Here is a 21,598-nt window from a genome sequence, read left to right as displayed (position 1 = left end):
TGATTTTAAAGGAATAGCTTTTGGTTTTTCATCATTGAGTATGTGTTAGCTGTGGGTTTGCCATAAATGGCTTATATTATATTGAGGTGTGTTTTTTCTATACCCACTTAATTGAGAGTTTATCATAAATGGGTGTTGAATCTTGTCAAATACTTTTTTTCATCTATTGAGATGATCATATGATTTTTTTTTGGTTTTTTTTGTTTGTTTGTTTTACTTGCTGTATCATTATACATACTTATATTTTCAAATTTTTTAACATTTTTTATTGATTTATAATCATTTTACAATGTTGTGTCAAATTCCAGTGTTCAGCACAATTTTTCAGTCATTCATGGACATATACACACTCATTGCCACATTTTTTTCTCTGTGAGTTATCATAACATTTTGTGTATATTTCCCTGTGCTATACAGTGTAATCTTGTTTATCTATTCTACAATTTTGAAATCCCAGTCTATCCCTTCCCACCCTCCACCCCCCTGGTAACTACAAGTCTGTATTCTCTGTCTGTGAGTCTATTTCTAAGTGTATTTACGCTTTGTTTTTGTTTGTTTGTTTTTGTTTTTGTTTTTTAGATTCCACATATGAGCAATCATCATATGGTATTTTTCTTTCTCTTTCTGGCTTACTTCACTTAGAATGACATCCTCCAGGAGCATCCATGTTGCTGCAAATGGTATTATGTTGTCGGTTTTTATGGCTGAGTAGTATTCCATTGTATAAATATACCACCTCTTCTTTATCCAGTCACCTGTTGATGGACATTTAGGCTGTTTCCATGTTTTGGCTATTGTAAATAGTGCTGCTATGAACATTGGGGTGCAGGTGTCATCCTGAAGTAGATTTCCTTCTGGATACAAGCCCAGGAGTGGGATTCCTGGGGATGATCATATGATTTTTAACTCTTTGCCCTTTATTTTTCTTTTATTTTATTAATTATTCTTTCTGATTTTTCCTTAGTATTATTTTATTGCTCTTTTTCTAGTTTATTAAGTGAATATCTGGTTCTTTTCTTATTTTTATTGATTTCTTACTGCTGCTTTTCTTAGGGTCATTTTATTGAACTCCTCTAGTTTATTGAGTTGAATATCTTGTTCTTTTATTTTCATTCTTTTTTTTTAAATAATAAGAGCCCTAAAAACTAGGATTTTTTTTCTCCTTTGAGTCTTTATCTTTACCACCATCTTTACCACAATCATCAACTTTTATATAAGATTTTCTACATTTTATTAATGTTAAAATAGTTTGTTATTGGAATTTTGATTTCTTCTTTAGTCTGCCATTTAGGTATATTTTATTTTAAAATTTGCCTTTGTGTCTATTTTAAGATTAACTTCTGATATTAATTTCTGCTGTGTCTTTGTGTATGTGATTCATATACTTGTGCATTTTTTTTTTTAGGAAATAGATGGTCTACTTGATTTCTACATTTTAGAACTTTCTGATATTTTATCTACCCCTAATATTTAATCATTTTTTCCATTTTTTCAGATTTAATGACTAAAATTGACAAAATCCTAATATATTTAAAATGTACAGTGTGATGATTTGATATATGTATACATATGAAAGGATTACCATTATCAAGTTAATTAACACATCCATCACCTCACATATTTACACCATGTGTGTGAGAGAAAGAATGCTTAAGATCTACTCTCTTTGCTAAATTTAATTACACAATAAATTATTTTCAACTACCACCACCATGCTATACATTAGATCCTTGAGCCTTATTCATCTTATGACTGATAATTTGTGTCCTTTCCCCAAGCTCTCCTCATATTGCCATCCCTCAGCTCCTGGCAAGTACCATTTACTCTGTTTCTATGAGTTTGATTTTTTTTTTTAAAGATTCCACATACAAGTGATACCATGCAGTATTTCTCTTCCTTTGTCTAGCTTATTTCACCTAGCATAGTGCCCTCCAAGTTGTCACAAATAGCAGGATTTTCTTTTGTTATGACTGAAAAATATTCCTGTATGTGTATCACATTTTCTTTATCCATTCATTGATGGACACTTAGGTTATTTTTAAACCTTGGTTATTGTGAATAATACTTCAATGAGCATGGGAGTACAGATATCTTTTCAAGATAATGATTTCATTTCCTTTGTGTATATTCTCTGATGTGAGATTTCTGGATCAGATAATATAGTTCATATTAAAGTTTTTTAGGAAACTCCTTGCTGTTTTCCATAGTGTCTGCACCAGTTTACATTCCCACCAGCAGTGCACAACTGATCCTTCTTCTCTACATTTTCACCAACATTTGTTATCACTTTTTTTTTAATAACAGACTTTTTAACAAGTTTAAGGTAATATCTCATTGTGATTTTGATTTGCATTTCCATGATGATTAATGATGTCAGTGTACCTAATAGCCGTTTGTATGTCTTCTTTGGAAAAATATCTATTTAATTCCTCTGTGCATTTTTAATTGGGTTATTATTATTATTATTAGCTATTGAGTCATATGATATCTTTATATATTTTAAATATTAACCCCTTATCAGATGTATGGATTACAAATGTTTCCTCCCTTTCCATTTTTTGATGGTGTTCTTTTCTGTGCCAAAGTTTTTTAGCCTCACCTTTTGATTTTTGCTTTTGTTACTTGTGCTTTTGCTGTCATATCCAAAAAAAATCATTGTCAAAACCAATGTCAAGGAAATTTCATCTATTTTATTCTAGGAATTTTATAGTTTCAGGTTTTACTTTTTAATACATTTTGAGTTGATTTTTGTAAATGGGGTAAGATAGCGGCCCAGTTTCTTTTTTTTTTTTTTGTATGTAAATATCCTGTTTTCAAAGCAACATTTATTAAAGAGACTGTACTTTCCCCATTGAGTATCCTTGGCTTCTTTGTCAAATATTAGTTGACCATATATGCATGGCTTTATTTCTCAGTTTCCAGTTCTGTTCCATTGGTCTATGTATCTGTTTTTATGTCAGTGTCATACCATTTTGATTAGTATAGCTTTTTAATATAGTTTGAAATCATAACATGTGATGCCTTCAGCTTTATTCTTCTTTCTCAGAATTACTTTGGTTTGTTGGTATTTTGTTGAGAATTTTTATATCAAATTCATTAGGAATGTGGCTTGTAATTTTATTTTCTTATAGTGTTCTTATTTGTCTTTGGTATCAGGGTAATGCTTGCCTGGTAAAATGAGTTTGGGAGTGTTTCTTTTTCTTCAGTTTTTTGGGAGAGTTTGAGAAAGATTGGAATTAATCCCTCTTTAAATATTTGGTAGAATTCATCAGTAAAACCATATGGTACTGGGCTTTTCTTGTTTAGAAGTTTTTGATTACTAATTCAGCCTCATTATTCATATTTTTCCACTCAGATTTCTTATTTCCCCATGATTTAGTTTCGGTACATTTTATGTTTCTAGGAATTCATTTCTTCTAGGTTATACAATTTTTTGATATATAATTGTCCATGATAGTTTCTTATGATCATTTATATCTGTGGAGTCAGTTATAATATCTTCTCTTTTTATTTCTGATTTTATATATTTGAGTCTTATAACCTTTTCTCTTAGTCTAGTTAAATGTTTGTCAGTTTTGTTTGCCTTTTTAAAAAGACAACTCTTAGTTTTGTTGAAGTTTTCTGTTGTTTTTCTCATCTCTATTTCATTTATCTGTTCTGGTCTTTGTTATTTCTTCTGTTGACTTTGGGTTAATTTGTACTTTTTCTAATTCCTTGAGGTGTTAAAGTAGGTTGTTTGAAAACTTTCTTATTTCTTAATGTAGGTCTTTATTGCTATAAACTTTTCTTTTAGAACTTCTTTTGCTGCATCCCATACATTTTGGTGTGTTGTGTTTCCATTTTGTGTTTGTTTGTTTGGAGATTTTTAAAATTTTCCTTTTGATTTTTTCTTTGATTATCTTGTTGTTCAAGCATGTGTTGTTTAATTTCCACATATTTGTGAAATTTCCAGCTTTCCTCCTATTAATGATCTTTAGTTTCATACTGTTGTGGTTGGAAAAGATATGTGGTATGATTTAATCTTCTTAAGTTTGCTAAATCTTGTTTTGTGTCTTAATATATAATCTATCCTGGAGAATGTTCCATGTGTGCTTAATAAGTTTCTGTATTCTACTGCTGTTGGTTGGAATGTTTTCTATGTCTGTTGGGTTCTTTTGACCTATAGCGTTTTTCCAGTCTGCTGTTTCCTTATTGATTTTCTGTCTGGATGCTCTATTCATGGTTGAAAGTGGAATATTGAAGCCCTAGGGTGTTACTGTGCTGTTGTTTATTTCTCCCTTTGATCTGTTAGATTTGCTTAATACATTTGGATATGCCAATGTTGGTTACATATACATTTACAATTGTTATATTCTCTTGATGAATCAACCCCTTTATCATTGTATAATGACCTTTTTTTGTTTCTTGTTACAGTTTTGTCTCTTGTTACAGTTACATTCTAAGTATAGCTACTCCTGCTTTTTGGGGTTTTCTTTTGCATAGAATAACTTTTCCTATCCTTTCACTTTTGTCCTTGAAACTGAAATGAGTCTCTTGTAGGCAGCATATAGTTAAGTCTTGCTTTTTATCTATTCAGCTATTTTGTGTCTTTTGATTAGAGAACTTAATCCATTTACATTTAAAGTAATTATTGATAAGCAGGGATTTACTAGTGCTTTTATTAATAGTTTCCTGGTTGTTTTATAGTTTTCTGTCTCTTTCTTCCTCTCTTGCTATCTTCCTTTGTGAATTATTGATTTGTTGTAGTTGTATGTTTGATTCCATTCTCATTTACTTTTGTGTATCTACTGTAGATCACTGCTTTGTGCTTTAATGAGGCTTACATGAAACAAGTTATAGATATAAGAGCCTGTTTTAAATTGATAACAACTGAACTTTGATTGCATATAAAAACTCAAAACTTTTACTCCCCCCACCTGCATTTATGTTTTTGATGTCACAGTTTACCTCATTTTTATTCTGTATATCCATCAACAAATTATTCTAGTGATACTTATTTTTAATACCTATGTCCTTAAATCTTTATATTAGAGTTAAATAATTAATACAGCACTATATTGCATTATTAAAGTTTCTGAATTTGACTATACAGTTAACTTTCAAACCACAGATTTGAACTGCATGGGTCCATTTATACATAGATATATTTTGATAATAAATACCACAGTACTATTGATCCATGGTTGGTTGAATCTGCAGATGCGGAGGAACGTCAGATAAGGAGGGCTGATTATAGGTTGTATGTGGATTAACTACCCCCTGACATTGTTCAAGGGTCAGCTGTACTTATTTTTATCATTGTGTTTTGTATTTTCATATATTGCTTTGTTACTTATTAGTATCTTTTAATTTCAGCTTGAAGAACTCCTGTCAGCATTTCTTGTAAGCCAGATCCAGCAGTGATGAACAACCTCAGCTTTTGTTTGTTTGGGTAAGTTTTTTTTTATCTCTTTTTCATTTCTGAAGAACAGCTTTGCTGGGTAAAGTATTATTGGTTGGCAGTTTTATCTTTCAGCAATTTGAACATATTATCTCACTTTTTCCTAGCCTGCTGAGAAATCTGCTGATAGCCTTATAGGAATTCCCTTGTACGTGAGAGTATATTTTTTTCTCCTTGCTGCTTAAAAGTTTTTTTCTTTGTTTTTGATTTTTAGGCAATTTTATTATGTGTCTTAAAGAGAATTGTTTTGAATTGAAATTTTGGGGAGACTTATGAGCTTGATGTCTAAATTGCTTACCAGTTTTGAGAAATTTCTCAGTTGTTGTTTCTTTAAATAAGAGCTTTGTGGCTCTTTGAACCTGAACCTTCTATCAGGAAGCTGAAGGAAAACAGCATTTTATTTTTCTTTAGAGATTGCGTGCTAATTTAATTTTTAAATCTTTGTCTATACTTGGAAATAAGACACAATTCTGTGTGTAATATTAAAATCTGAATTCAAAAATAGTTTCCATTTTTCCTTTCCTTTTTTGAAGTAAGAGTACCTTAAAAGAGTAAGAGAGAGCCCTAAAAGTTCAGTGGTGACTTTTGAAATGTAGCAGAATTGTATTGTGTTTGAATTCACTGTAATATATTCCAAATGTCTCATCTATTTACTACATTTTTCTTACCATAATAGAAGATACAAGTGGAGAATGAGAATTTCCTTTATGTCTTTGAATTGCAAAGGTCACACAGGTAGAAAACAAAGGGTCAGATAATATGTACAAATCAGCCTTACTGTTATATACATTAATAACAACAAAAAAACATATTGAGTTGCATTTGTTAAAGAAATGACACCATTCAACAAATTGTTCTTGACAGAAGGAAAAATGATATGGGAGATATAAATGATATAAAAAACACTGGAAGATATTGAAGGGTTGGAGTGGGAGGAAAAATGGTGGAGATTAGTGAATGTCTATTTGAGTGTGCAACTGCATTTTCAAAACAGTGATCTAATTATATATCCAGCTATAGTAATTGTTGTTCCATAGTTATGATTTAATTTAAATATTCTCTTAATTCTCTGTGTGTAATTTTCAGTTGTGCATTTTTTTCAAAATAAAATTCCAGAGGAATACATTTATTTAAAATTACTTTAGGAATGTGTTTATACCCAACTTTGAAACTAGTAGAAAGATTTTTTTTTTCCTCTTCTAAATGGTTATGAAGGTAGATAACTTCACTGATCTTTTGGGTACATACATTTATGTTAGTTGAATGGTAGGCAGTTAGTCATAAACAGGAGATATTAAAAAAATAACACATTTGATGAAAATGAATTTTCTGAACCCGATGAGTTAATTGCGATTTTGCCCGTAATCTGCTTTTATTTTACTAATAGATGTTTATTGATTTGAAGACAAATAAAAAGAGTTGCCAGACTACATATAAACCATGGCCAAATAAAGAATTTATAGTTTTTACTCAAGTAGAGGAATTATCTGGAATGCAGGTACAAAAACAATTTGCTGCTCTGGGAATACATAATTTTGAATATACATTGAACTACCTGAAAATCCTACTCTAGGGCTGAATGCACTAGCAGTGTGTTAATCACATCCATAAAAATGAATCATTTACAATTGGAGTGGGTTTCACACTTGAAACATCTCAAAGTGTTTTCTTCTTTGGGTATGCAAAAGTAAACATGCATATATTGTGCTAAAATTTCCACAATAAAACATTATAGGCATTTCTTGTATAAATGCCTTGGAATAAAAATTCTCTCATAAATAAAAATGCTTTGGCTTATAAGAAGGCGAACCTACTGACCTTTGATTATAGAGTAATACCAGAAATTTTATTATGAAGTGTATTTCAGTAATTGGAACCCTGTTTTTATTATGCAGTTAGAGGTACAGTCTCATGGAAAGTAATTTCCCCAGGAGATTGAGTAGTTAATAACATCATTTCAGTGATGAAGTTGAGACATTGTCCAGATTTATAATGTATTTGAACACTGTAATATGCTTCTAGACATATTAATTTCCATCTAACTGCTTTTTTGTTTCACATTTTAAGTTCCATAATACTTTTCCTCATCTATGTTAACTAGTTGTATTCATAGTGAATCTTAGAAAACTTTCTAATGATTCTTATTTCTCCATACTTGTAGTTTTCATTACTTTATTTTTTTAAATTTTAGTTTAGTTTATTTTTTATTGAAGTATTGTTGATTTACAATGTTATATTATTTTCAGATGTTCAGCATAGTGATTCAGTATTTTTGCAGATTATACTCCATTATAAGTTATTGTAAGATAATGGTTATAATTCCCTGTGCTACATGATATATCCTTGTTGCTTATCTATTTTATACCTAGCAGTCTTTTAATTCCATGTCCCTGATTTGTCCCTCACCACTTTCTCTCCCTTTTGGTAACCACAAGTTTGTTTTCTATCTCTCTGAGTCTGTTTCTTTTTTGCATATACATTTGCAAATGTATTATTTTTTAGATTTCACATAAAAATGATATACAGTATTTGTCTTTCTCTGTTTGATTTATTTCACTAAGATTAATATTCTCTAGGTCAACCCCCATTACTGTTAATGGCAGAATTTCATTCTTTTTATGGCTGAGTATTATTCCAGTGTGTGTGTGTGTGTGTGATATCTTCTTTATCCATTCCTCTGTTGGTGGGCACTTGGGTTGCTTGGGTTGCTTGGGTTCTGTGTCTTGGCTATGGTAAATAGTGCTGCTATGAACATTAGGGTACATGTATCTTTTTGAATTAGTGTTTTTTCCCTAGATGAATACCCAGGAGTGTAATTGGCTGGATCACATAGTAGTTCTTTTTTGTTTTTTTGAAGGATCTCTATACTTCTTTCCATAGTGGCTGCACTAATTTACATTCCCACCAGCAGTGTATGAGGGTTTCCTTTTATCCACATCCTGACTAACATTTATTGGAAGACCTTCTGATGATAGCCATTCTGATAGATGTGAGGTGATATCTCACTTTTGTTTTGATTTTCAGTTTTCTAATAATTAGTGATGTTGAGCATCTTTTCATGTGCCTGTAGCCATCTATGTGTCTTCTTTGGAAAAATGTATATTCAGCTCCTTTGTCCATTTTTGATTGGGTTGTTGGGTTTGTTTTTTTTTTTTTGAGTCATGTGAGCTGTTTGTGTATTTTGAATATTAATTCACTGTTGGTCACATAATTTACAAATGTTTTCTCCCATTCCATAGGTAGTCTTTTGATTTTGTTTTTGTTTGTTTTTTCATTTTTTGACTGAGGTATAGTCAGTTTACAATGTTGTGTCAATTTCTGGTGTACAGCACAATTCTTCTGTCATACATTAATATACATATATTCATTTTCATATTCTTTTTCACCATGAGCTGCTACAAGATATTGAATACATTTCCCTGTGCTATACAGTATAAACTTGTTTATCTATTTTATATATACCAGTCAGTATCTGCAAATCTCGAACTCCCAGTTTATCCCTTCCCACCCCAATCCCCCTGGCAACCACAAGTCTGTATGCTATCTCTGTGAGTCTGTTTCTGTTTTATATATAAGTTCATTTGTCTTTTTATTTTTTAGATTCCATATATGAGTAATATCATATGGTATTTTTCTTTCTCTTTCTGACTTACTTCATTTAGAATGACATTCTCCAGGGACATCCATGTTGCTGCAAATGGCATTATGTTATCATTTTTTTATGGCTGAGTAGTATTCTATTGTATAAATATACCACAACTTCTTTATACAATCATCTGTTGATGGACATTTAGGTTGTTTCCACATCTTGGCTATTGTAAATAGTGCTGTTATGAACATTACAGTGCAAGTATCTTTTTGAACTAGGGTTCCCTCTAGATATATGGCCATGATTGGGATGGCTGGGTCATAATCTTCACCTCAGCATGCTTTTATGTCTTAGGAATTGACAAACATTCTAAAACTTGTATGTAAAAACAAAGAATCTAGAGTAGTCAAAATAATCTCGAGAAAGAACACTTCTACTTGACCCTAGGCTTCCTATAAAAATTCAGTACTTAAGGCATTAAATTTTTTGCCTAAGAATAGACAAATGAAGAGAATGGAATAGAGTCAAGAAACAGGCTCATGTTTACACAGTAAATGATTTTTTTCAACACACCAGAGCAATTAAATGAGGGAATGGAGGGTCTTATAACAAATGGTGTTGAAACAATGTAATATCCATATGGAAAAAAATAAATCTCCTTCTTCATGTCATAAACAAAAATTAATTCATGGTGAATCACAGACCTAAAGTAAAAGCTAAAACTCTTACTGTTAGAAGAAAATATAGGATAATGTTTTCAAGTTGGTGGTTATTGTGAACTGAATGTTTTTTGTTCCCCCAAAATTCATATATTAAAATCTAACCCCCAATGTGATGATATTAGGAGATTGGGCCTTTGGGAAGCACAAGGGTGGAGCTCTCAGAAATAGGATTAGTGTCCTTCTAAGGGACTGAAGAGACCAGAATTCTCCCTTTCTGCCATGTGAGGACATAGCAAGAAATGGCTGCATATGAAACAGGAAGCAGACTCTTACCAGACACTGACTCTTCTGATACCTTGATCATGGACTTCCCAGCTTACAGAACTGTGAAAAATACATTTGTGTTGTTTATAAGCCACCAGTGTATGACATTTTTTTTATGGCAGCCTGAACTAAGGCAGTAGTTGACCAGTATTTCTTTACAAGAAGTAGAAAATAATATCCATAAATATTGATAAATTAGACTGCTTATCTGAAGACATGATTAAGTAAACGAGTAAGCAAGCCAGTAACAGGATGACAATATTTGTAAAACTTATCTGATAAAGGACTGGATGAGTATCATATAAAGAACTTCTGTACTCAATAAGAAAAAGACAAAAAACTTAATAAACATGGACAAAGTACTTCAATGGTCACTTTACAAAAATACATGTATGAATGGCCAGTGAACACAATAAAGAGTGTAAAATATTTTCAGTCTTCAGGGAAATGCATTTACAACCTCAGTGAGATACTACTACACAGCCGCTAGAATGGCCAACTTTAAAACTATTGACAGCACCAGATATTGGTGAGAATTTGAGCTGCTGAACTTTCATACATTGCTGATAGGAATATTAAATGTTACAAATACTTTGGAAAAGGGTTTTGCAGTTAAAAAAATGAAGTTACATACATCTACCCTTTGACCTAGTAATTCTGCTCTGGTTATTTAGAGAAGAAATACAAACTTACATATACTTGAAGACTTGTTTAGAATGTTCATAGTGTTTTTATTCACAGTAGTCCCCAAAATGGAAACAACTCACATATTTATCAACAGGAGAATGAATAAACAAATGTTTGTATAGTTATACAATGGAATACTGCTCATCAATAAAAATGAGTGAACTGCCGATTCATTCAACAATTGGATGACTCTCACAGACATAATGCTGAGCAAAAGAACAAAAATAAAAAGACTACACCATATATAATGCCATTTATAGAAAGTTCTAGAAGAAAAATAATGCAAGATTAAAAGAAAAAAGAATGATGATTGCCTCTATGAAAGAAGATTGACTAGAAAGAGACATGAGAGAACTTTCCAGGGAGACTGAAATATTTTCTATCATTGTGAGGGTATGGGTTGCATGGGTGTATCTATTTGTCAAAATTGTACTATTAAGATTTATGCATTTTCCTGAATTAAATTTATCTGAACATTTAAAAATGCCAATAACAACAGTTGCATAAAAAAAAAAACACTTCTCATTTTATACAGTATACTCTAGTTTGCTTTGTTTCAGATTTTCCTGGTAAGTATATTTAAGTGAATAAATTTCAGCTTTTAAGAACTTGGATTAACCTTTAAATAACGATGAAAATGTTGTGACAGCATTTGAAAGTTCCCATTAGCATAAGAACCAAAATTATGTAATATTTTTAGTATTCAGTGTGTATTAATGTGCCTGTTATTTACTTGTAGATCAGTTTCTTTTTTATCAAGTGGAGACAGCCGTCTGGCTCTGCATTTACCTTTCAAATGTTTAAAACAGGTTGTTCAGGGTGAATGTAAAAATAAGGAAATGCAGGTGGCATCAAAATGAAAAATAACTAGTAGATATGATAAGTTAAAACTGTGCAGACTACAATGTTTTTAACAACTAAGGTTTCAGGGGAGAAAATATTTGAATGGCCAAAAAAAAAAAAAAAAACAACTTTCTCTTGATCCATTTTAATAGTGTTACTCATAGTTATATTTCCAAAGTTGGAAATTGCCATAGAAAGGAGGTAGAATCAAGTATCACTTAATTAAAGTCATATTTTAAAATCTTAATAATCCAAAAAGTTGACATCATTAATTTTCTCCTTTATCTTGGAGAATTCTTCTTTTGTTATCTTGTATTTGGGTTTAATTGTTATTACCTTTTACAAAGCATCCCACAAACATATTGTCATACAAATGCATAATAAAAATGGGTGTGGGTATTCCATTTCTGTCAGCTTAAAACCTCAGGAAAAAGTGGTTTTTTTTTTTTTTAACATTTTTTATTGATTTATAATCATTTTACAATGTTGTCTCAAATTCCAGTGTTCAGCACAATTTTTCAGTTATTCATGGACATATACACACTCATTATCACATTTTTTTCTCTGTGAGTTATAACATTTTGTGTATATTTCCCTGTGCTATACAGTGTAGTCTATTCTACAATTTTCAAATCCCAGTCTATCCCTTCCCACCCTCCACCCCCCTGGTAACCACAAGTCTGTATTCTCTGTCTTTGAGTCTATTTCTGTCCTTTATTTACGCTTTGTTTTTGTTTGTTTGTTTGTTTTTGTTTTTGTTTTTTAGATTCCACATATGAGCGATCTCATATGGTATTTTTCTTTCTCTTTCTGGCTTACTTCACTTAGAATGACATCCTCCAGGAGCATCCATGTTGCTGCAAATGGCATTATGTTGTCAGTTTTTATGGCTGAGTAGTATTCCATTGTATAAATATACCACCTCTTCTTTATCCAGTCACCTGTTGATGGACATTTAGGCTGTTTCCATGTTTTGGCTATTGTAAATAGTGCTGCTATGAACATTGGGGTGCAGGTGTCATCCTGAAGTAGATTTCCTTCTGGATACAAGCCCAGGAGTGGGATTCCTGGGTCATATGGTAAGTCTATTCCTAGTCTTTTGAGGAATCTCCACACTGTTTTCCATAGTGGCTGCACCAAACTGCATTCCCACCAGCAGTGTAGGAGGGTTCCCCTTCCTCCACAGCCTCTCCAGCATTTGTCATTTGTGGATTTTTGAATGACGGCCATTCTGACTGGTGTGAGGTGATACCTCATTGTAGTTTTGATTTGCATTTCTCTGATAATTAGTGATATTGAGCATTTTTTCATGTGCCTTTTGATCATTTGTATGTCTTCCTTGGAGAATTGCTTGTTTAGGTCTTCTGCCCATTTTTGGATTGGGTTGTTTGTTTTTTTCTTATTGAGTCGTATGAGCTGCTTATATACTCTGGAGATCAAGCCTTTGTCGGTTTCACTTGCAAAAATTTTCTCCCATTCCGTGGGTTTTCTTCTTGTTTTATTTCTGGTTTCCTTTGCTGTGCAGAAGCTTGTAAGTTTCATTAGGTCCCATTTGTTTATTCTTGCTTTTATTTCTTCTAGGAGAAAATTTCTGAGATGTATGTCAAATAATGTTTTGCCTATGTTTTCCTCTAGGAGGTTTATTGTATCTTGTCTTATGTTTAAGTCTTTAATCCATTTTGAGTTGATTTTTGTATATGGTGTAAGGGAGTGTTCTAGCTTCATTGTTTTACATGCTGCTGTCCAGTTTTCCCAACACCATTTGCTGAAGAGACTGTCTATTCCATTGTATATTCTTGCTTCCTTTGTCAAAGATGAGTTGACCAAAAGTTTGTGGGTTCAATTCTGGGCTCTCTATTCTGTTCCATTGGTCTATATGTCTGTTTTGGTACCAATACCATGCTGTCTTGATGACTGTAGCTCTATAGTATTGTCTGAAGTCTGGGAGAGTTATTCCTCCAGCCTCTTTCTTTCTCTTCAGTAATGCTTTGGCAATTCTAGGTCTTTGATGGTTCCATATGAATTTTATTATGATTTTTTCTAGTTCTTTGAAATATGTCCTGGGTAATTGGATAGGGATTGCATTAAATCTGTAGATTGCCTTGGGCAGTGTGACCATTTTAACAATATTGATTCTTCCAATCCAAGAGCATGGAATATCTTTCCATTTTTTAAAGTCCTCTTTAATTTCCTTCATCAATGGTTTATAGTTTTCTGTGTATAATTCTTTCACCTCCTTGGTTAGATTTATTCCCAGATATTTTATTACTTTGGGTGCTATTTTAAAGGGGATTGTTTCTTTACTTTCTTCTTCTGTTGATTTATCGTTAGTGTAAAGAAATGCAACTGATTTTTGAACGTTAATTTTGTAACCTGCTACCTTGCTGAATTCTTCAACCAGCTCTAGTAGCTTTTGTGTGGACCTTTTAGGGTTTTCTATATATAGTAGCATGTCATCAGCATATAATGACACTTTTACCTCTTCTTTTCCAATTTGGATCCCTTTTATTTCTTTCTCTTGCCTGACTGCTGTGGCTAGGACTTCCAGGACTATGTTGAATAGGAGTGGTGATAGTGGGCATCCTTGTCTTGTCCCAGATTTTAGTGGGAAGCTTTTGAGTTTTTCACCGTTGAGTACTATGCTGGCTGTAGGTTTGTCATATATAGCTTTTATTATGTTGAGATATGTTCCCTCTATATTCACTTTGGCGAGAGTTTTTATCATAAATGGGCGTTGAATTTTATCAAATGCTTTTTCTGCATCGATTGAGATGATCATGTGGTTTTTGTCCTTTCTCTTGTTGATGTAATGTATTACACTGATTGATTTGCGTATGTTGAACCAGCCTTGTGTCCCTGGGATGAACCCCACTTGGTCATGATGTATAATCTTTTTTATGTGTTGTTGGATTCTATTTGCTAAAATTTTGGTGAGGATTTTGGCGTCTATGTTCATCAGTGATATTGGCCTATAATTCTCTTTTTTTGTAGTGTCTTTGCCTGGTTTTGGTATCAGGGTGATGGTGGCTTCATAGAATGAGTTTGGGAGTATTCCCTTCTTTTCAATCATCTGGAAGAGTTTGAGAAGGACTGGTATGAGTTCTTCTTTGTACGTTTGGTAGAATTCCCCGGTGAAGCCGTCCGGTCCTGGACTTTTATTTGTAGGGAGGTTTTTAATTGCTATTTCTATTTCCTTTCTAGTGATCGGATTGTTCAAGTGTTCAGATTCTTCTTGATTCAGTTTTGGTGGACAGTATGTTTCCAGAAACTTGTCCATCTCCTCTAGGTTATCCAGTTTGGTTCCATATAGTTTTTCATAATATTCTCGTATGATATTCTGTATTTCTATTTTGTTTGTTGTAATTTCTCCATTTTCCTTTCTTATTTTGCTAATTTGTGCTCTCTCTTTTTTCTTCTTTGTGAGTTTGGCCAGAGGTTTGTCGATTTTATTTACTTTTTCAAAAAACCAGCTTTTGGTTTGGTTGATTTTTTCTATGGTCTTGTTACTCTCTATTGTATTTAATTCCTCTCTGATCTTTATTATTTCCTTCCTTCTGCTGCTTTTTGGGGCTTTTTGTTCTTCTTTTTCTAATTCATTCAGGTGGTGGGTTAAATTGTTTATTTGAGATTGTTCTTCTTTTTTGAGGAAGGCCTGTATCGCTATAAAGTTCCCTCTTAGCACTGCCTTTGCTGTGTCCCATAGGTTTTGAGTGGTTGTGCTTTCATTATCATTTGTCTCAAGGTATTTTTTAATTTCAGCTTTGATTTCCTCATTGATGCATTGTTTTTTCAATAACATATTGTTTAATCTCCATGCTTTCCTTTTTTTCTCCTTTGTTTCTCTGTTGTTGATTTCCAGTTTCATGGCATTGTGGTCAGTAAAGATGCTTGAGATAATTTCTATCTTCTTAAAATTGTTGAGGTTTCTTTTGTGCCCAAGTACATGATCGATCCTGGAAAATGTTCCATGTGCACTTGAAAAGAATGTATATCCTATTTTTGGGGGGTGTAATGCTCTGAAAATATCCACCAAATCTAGTTTTTCTATTGTAGTATTTAATTTCTCTGTTGCCTTGTTTATTTTCTGTCTGGAAGATCTGTCTAGTGATGTTAATGCAGTGTTAAAATCTCCAACTATGATTGTATTCCCATCAATATCCCCCTTCATCTCTGTTAGTAATTCTTGTATGTACTTAGGTGCTCCTATATTGGGTGCATATATATTAACGAGTGTAATATCCTCATCTTGTATCACTCCTTTAATCATTATAAAATGTCCTTCTTTATCTTTCTTTATGGCCTTTGTTTTAAAGTCTATTTTGTCTGAAATCAGTACTGCAACACCTGCTTTTTTGGCTTTTCCATTTGCATGGAATATCCTTTTCCATCCTTTCACTCTCAATCTATATGTGTCCTTCTCCCTAAAGTGGGTCTCTTGTATGCAGCATATTGAAGGTTCTTGCTTTATTATCCAGTCTGCCACTCTGTGTCTTTTGACTGGAGCATTTAGTCCATTAACATTTACAGTAATTAATGATAGATGTGTGTTTATTGCCATTTTGAACTTATCTTTGCAGTTGAATTGGTATATCCTCTTTGTTCCTTTCTTCTTCCTTTTGTGGTTTGGTAATTTTCCTTTGTATTATCATGGATTTTATTTAATTTTTGTGACTCCTTTGTAAATTTTTGGCTTGTGGTTACCCTTTATTGTAAATCTATCAACCCATTACTATAACTGTTTTTATTAAACTGATAGTAACATGATCTCAAACCCATCCTACTGTTAACAAAATTTAAAAAAGAAAGAAAAAAATATTCTATATTTCCCTGCCTCCCTCTCCCACTCTCAGTGATTTGTATGTCTTCTTTTATAATTTCATGTTTACTTTATTTGTAATTCATGAGTTATCGCCTTTCCAGTTGTGTGTTTCTCATTTCTGTAGCATCCTGCTGCTTTTCTATTTAGAATAGCCCTTTCAATATTTCTTTTAGCATGGGTTTAGTGTTGCTAAACTCCTGCAGCTTTTTTTTGTCTGTGAAACTCTTTATTTCTCCTTCTATCCTCAAGGATAGCCTTTCTGGATAAAGGATCCTAGGCTGCATCTTTTTTTCATTCAGGGCTTTGAATACATCTTGCCACTCCCTTCTGGCCTGTAGTGTTTGTGTAGAGAAGTCAGCTGAGAGCCTTATGGGGGTTCCCTTGTAACTTACTCTTTGCTTTTCTCTTGCTGCCTGTAGAATCATTTCTTTATCCTTGACTCTGGCCATCTTGATTATAATATGTCTTGGTGTGGGTCTATTTGGGTTCTTCCTGTTTGGGACCCTCTGAGCTTCCTGTACTTGGATATCTGATTCCTTCTTTAAGTTTGGGAAGTTTTCAGTCATGATTTCTTCAAAAACCTTTTCAATCCCCTTTGATCTTTCTTCTCCTTCTGGGACCCCTATTATGCGAAGATTGGGACGCTTTATGTTATCCCATAGGTCCCTTACGCTATTTTCATTATTTTTTATTTGCTTCTCTTGTAGTTCTTCTGAATGGGTGCTTTCTATTGCCCTGTCTTCTAGATCACTAATTCGTTCCTCTGCATTACCTAGTCGGCTTTGCACAGCTATTAGATCATTCCTCATCTCTGTCAATGAGTTTACCCATTCTACTTGGCTCTTCTTTATAGCTTCAATTTCATTTTTGACATATTTTATATCTCTAAACACTATCTCTTTTAATTCCTTCAGCAATTCGATCACTCCTTTTTTGAAATCTTGATCTAGTAGGCTATCGATATCTATTTCGTTGATCTTTCTTTCAGGGGATTTCTCTTGTTCTTTTAATTGGGAAAGGTTTTTCTGCTTCTTCATCTTGCTCATACCTCTTTGGCACTGTGGTTTATGGAGTATCAGTTGTTTATTTTGGTCCTTAAGGATTTTATCTATCTGATGCCTATTTAGGAATAGAACTTAGGAAAAAAAGAAAAAAAAATAAGAGAGAGAAAGAATTTTAAAAGAAGGGAGAAAGAGGGTTTGAAAACAGTGTATAATGAATAATAGAAGTGTGAGTATTAATCGGGTTGAGACATCCTTTTGAAACCTTCACAAAAACGGAGGGGGGAGATGAATAGATGTATTTGAAACCTGTGTCTAATCAATAGCAGGACATCAAAACCCAAGAGAAATAGAAATGAATTAAGAAGTAAAGATTAAGAGAGTAATAGAAAATAGAACAGGTAAAAATAGATTTAAAAAAAAGGGGGGGGGGTTGTTGCTGTTCTCCTGGAGTTTGTGTGCTTTTAATGTGAAGTCTTTCTGTCTTTGTCCTGTTTTGGAAGCTCAGCTTGCTGTTTTCAGAGGCCCTCCGTTGGCGCCCTCTTCTGCGCTGCTCCCAGCACCTGTCGGCAAGCTGATCGCGCCTCCTCCTAACACTGGGTCAGGTGCAGCTCTCTGCTGTGGGCGGGCGGGTCGCTGCCCCTCCGGATGCCGCAGTCAGATGTTGCAGACTGGCCGGGTAGGAGGGCGGGTCGTGCCCCCTCCCAGCACCTCGGTCAGGGGCTGTGTTCCTGCCCGAAAGGCCGGGGGCCGCTCTCGCTCTACCTGCGCCGCCGGTAGCTCCGCTGATCTGTGCGGCTGCGCGCTCCGCCCTGGCCGGCGCTCCGCCCTGGCCGGCGCTCCGCCCTGGCCGGCGCTCCGCCCTGGCCGGCGCTCCGCCCTGGCCGGCGCTCCGCCCTGGCCGGCGCTCCGCCCTGGCCGGCGCTCCGCCCTGGCCGCGCTCCGCGGGTGGGCTCCGGGAAGACCGAGGGACAGCCCTGTCTCTGCTCCGAGCCAAAACCCAGCTCCTTGTTTGTCTTTGTGGAGTAAGTTCTCTGAGGGACCAGGATGGAAGGATCCTATCTGCTCTGGGCTGCAGGCCAGTCTCAGTCTGGCCTTTGAGGCTGCTAAGCCCTTTGGTGCGGATTGCAGGTTTCGCCCCCGCGCCCGTCTGAGTGCTAAGGGCGGAGGATATGGCGGCTGTGCCTGAGCCCCGCCTCTCTTCCCCCGAAAACTTTCCGCGGGTTTTCAGAGATGGGGGTGTGCACGCTTCCCCCGAGAGCACATCAACCTTGCTGTTTTATGGAGGGCCCATGTTGTTCTGCCCTGTGCACCCACAGCCACGGCGCACAGCCCCTTGCGTTTCCCCGGGGCTGCCTCCGTGTAGCCACTTCCGTCCTCCGCCCGGCTTGTGCAGCCTGGCCCTGCCCGCGGCTGCCGGCCCGCGTCTCAGGCTGGGTGTCGAGGGGACGCTCTGTGCCCGTTTAACTTAGTTCTGTTAGTCAAGGGCTGCTCTGTACAGATCCGAGCCTTGGAGACTCCCCCTCCATCCCGCTGGCCTCTCAGTTGGAGAGGGGAGACCCAGCGAGCGAGCGCCAGTCCTCGTTTGCTGCTCCCTCCCCGCAGGACCCGTCCTGCGCTGCTTTGCATTTTGTTCTTTCTTTTTTCCTTTTCTCCTACCAGATTTTTGGCGTCTTTATTTTTTGAAGAGGGCGATGTTCTGTCGGAGTTCCACAAGTGCTTTGGTTGGCTGAGTGGGTCTGTAGTTGTGGGTCTTGGTGTATCTGTGGGAGAGGGTGACCTGCGAGTGTCGTACTCCGCCATTTTCCGGATATCTCCGAAAAAGTGTTTTAAATAAACTGGCAGTGAATGATCAGGAGTCTTTTTAATCACTCTTCACCAGGGCTAGCTTAAAAAATAGTTTGTCAGTTTTCCTGATTGAAAAAAAAAGGAAGTTGTACACTTACAAGTGAACATGACTGAGAAAAAGACACAATAACTGGAGAAAATATGCCTCAAATCATCAAGAAATTTTAGAGGTCCTCAACATACATTGTCACACAAGCACCTAATTTCATTTCGGACCATACCATAATAGAAGAGGTTTCAAAATTATTTATGTGATCCAATGAAAACATGACATGAAAACTAGTCATAGAATTGAGAAAAATTAAAGCCTTTCCACTTGTACTGGCATTGATAAATACTATCAGTCAGTTCATTGACAACACAAGTCTTTTGAAATATTTTTTGTTGGACGGGGGAATATGACCTATTTTTCTAACAGGGCACATACCTACATTTTAGAAATAAAATATTTTGCATATATTTTTCTTTGTAATTCTAAAAACTGTAGAATTGGGAAAGATATCCTTTATAACCCTTGAGAAAAAAGGTTATTAATGTTTCATAAAATGAAGTTAAATGTTGACTAAAATTATATTTGCTTGGAAAAACCGTAGGATCCTTATAAACTGTTGGCAGGAATGTGTTTTATGTTGTTCAAAATATATATTGCTTTGTCTTAAGATTTACAGCTTAATCAATAAAAATTCTTGGCACAGCTAAGTAAAAAAGAGTGACTTGTATTTAGCATACCAAATGTATCTCCGTCGTGTTATTCGATACCTTGAACATACTTGGTTTTCAGCTTTATCTAAATGAGAAGTATGTGTGTGGTGACGGCAGGCTTTGCTCAGCCATGCCTAGACTCTGTCAGGAGTCTCACAACCCTCAGTTGCTGTAAACCAAATTTATTGAGTCCAAAGTGATATTTAGTTCTTAACACACAGCATTATTGGAAAACAGTGAAAATTTTATTCCTTTAATTATTTGTTTTTCTCATTAACAAATAATATGTGTCTTTATGGAGGTAGTTATCCTAGAATGCAGCTTTCTATGTGTGTTTATATGTGGGAATGGACATAAATATACACACACACACACACACACGAGTTTGACATTATACTTAATGCAAAATGTTGAATTATGCTTTTCTAATAAGCAATTTATCATAAACATTTACCTGTGTGACTGAAAACTGTATAAATGTATACTATAAATATATCATAATTTACTTAACAATTCTTTCATTGTTGGACATTTCCTTGTATAATATACAATTTTTAAGAGGACATCTATGTGCATACTTTTAATCTGCATTTTGGATTATTTATTTAGAATAGATTTCCAGCTATGGAAATGCCAGATCAAAAACTCTTTCCAAATTGCTTTCTAAAAAGACAGTTTCACTGATTCTGTTAGAGATATGTGTGCTTGTTTCATTGTCCAATTGCCAGACTTACATATTATAATTTTTATTTTAATTATTTTACAGCTAGAATGTCATTGTTTTAGTTTGTGTATCTTAGATGACTAATAAGGTTGAAATATACAAATCTGTCTTCTATGCCTTTTTTAGGTTTTTAGAATTTTCTTCATGATTAACATGATCTCTTTCTTTCCTAAGGATTTTATTCATGTCCATCATGTGGTAACAGATATTATGTCTAGGCATTCACCTTTTAATTATGTTTTTGGTTTTTAATTCGGAGAAGTAAATTTTTTTTATGTGGTTAAATGATATCTTTTGACATTGATGATTTTGTGCAAAGAATGCTATGGGAAAATGGAATCTCGTTACCTGAATAGTAGGAATCATTAGTAGTTTGATATTTAATCTGTGGCATATAGTTAGCTATTATTTTTGGAATATCATTGCTTTGAAACCATAGCTAAAGGAAGGCAGATGGTTAACTTGTTTTCCACTTCCCTGAAAATATTTAAGACAGGAATCAGTATTGTCAGTCTCTAATGGAGGCTGGCAATGTCAAGATGGTTTGTGGCCATGTCAAGATGTTGAGTCAGTGTCCAGGTCATTGCTCATTAAAAATGCTGTTCTTTGGACCAACAGGAGGCCCAGCAGCAGGATCCTAACAATTTCTGATGCTACCTCACAACCCTTCAGGACAGTGCAGAACATTTCATTCTTTAGAAAATATTCAGGCCTCTTTCCTTCTGTTTCAGCATTCACCACTAGTCTATTTGTATTATTGGACTGTACTTTTTATTTTGTAACAATGAATACATTGAGGGAAAGAACATTTTAAAAATGTCATTATAACCCTGCTTTATCTGTGTCTATATACTATCCCATTAATTTATGTTTATTTTTAATATGAATATCTAGTTTTTTATAAATATGGATTCTATTAATAATTTAATTCATATTAGTTAAAAAGCCATTAATAATTC

The 21,598-nt window shown here is 34.5% G+C and overlaps 1 protein-coding gene across 1 annotated transcript in view; it reads left to right on the top strand.

Moving 5' to 3' along the window:
• PDE4D (phosphodiesterase 4D) overlaps positions 1-21,598 on the top strand; it is a 1,348,493-nt gene that overhangs the window by 192,678 nt on the left and 1,134,217 nt on the right. Inside the window, exon 3 of the mRNA XM_010966266.3 lies at positions 5,356-5,431. The gene's annotated coding sequence lies outside the window, so the exon portion shown is untranslated. The remainder of the gene's footprint in view (positions 1-5,355; positions 5,432-21,598) is intronic.

Source organism: Camelus bactrianus, chromosome 3, assembly GCF_048773025.1.
Source record: "Camelus bactrianus isolate YW-2024 breed Bactrian camel chromosome 3, ASM4877302v1, whole genome shotgun sequence".
Lineage (NCBI taxonomy): Eukaryota > Metazoa > Chordata > Mammalia > Artiodactyla > Camelidae > Camelus > Camelus bactrianus.
Note: the sequence above shows the minus strand (reverse complement) of the source record. Positions and strands in the feature narration are given on the sequence as shown.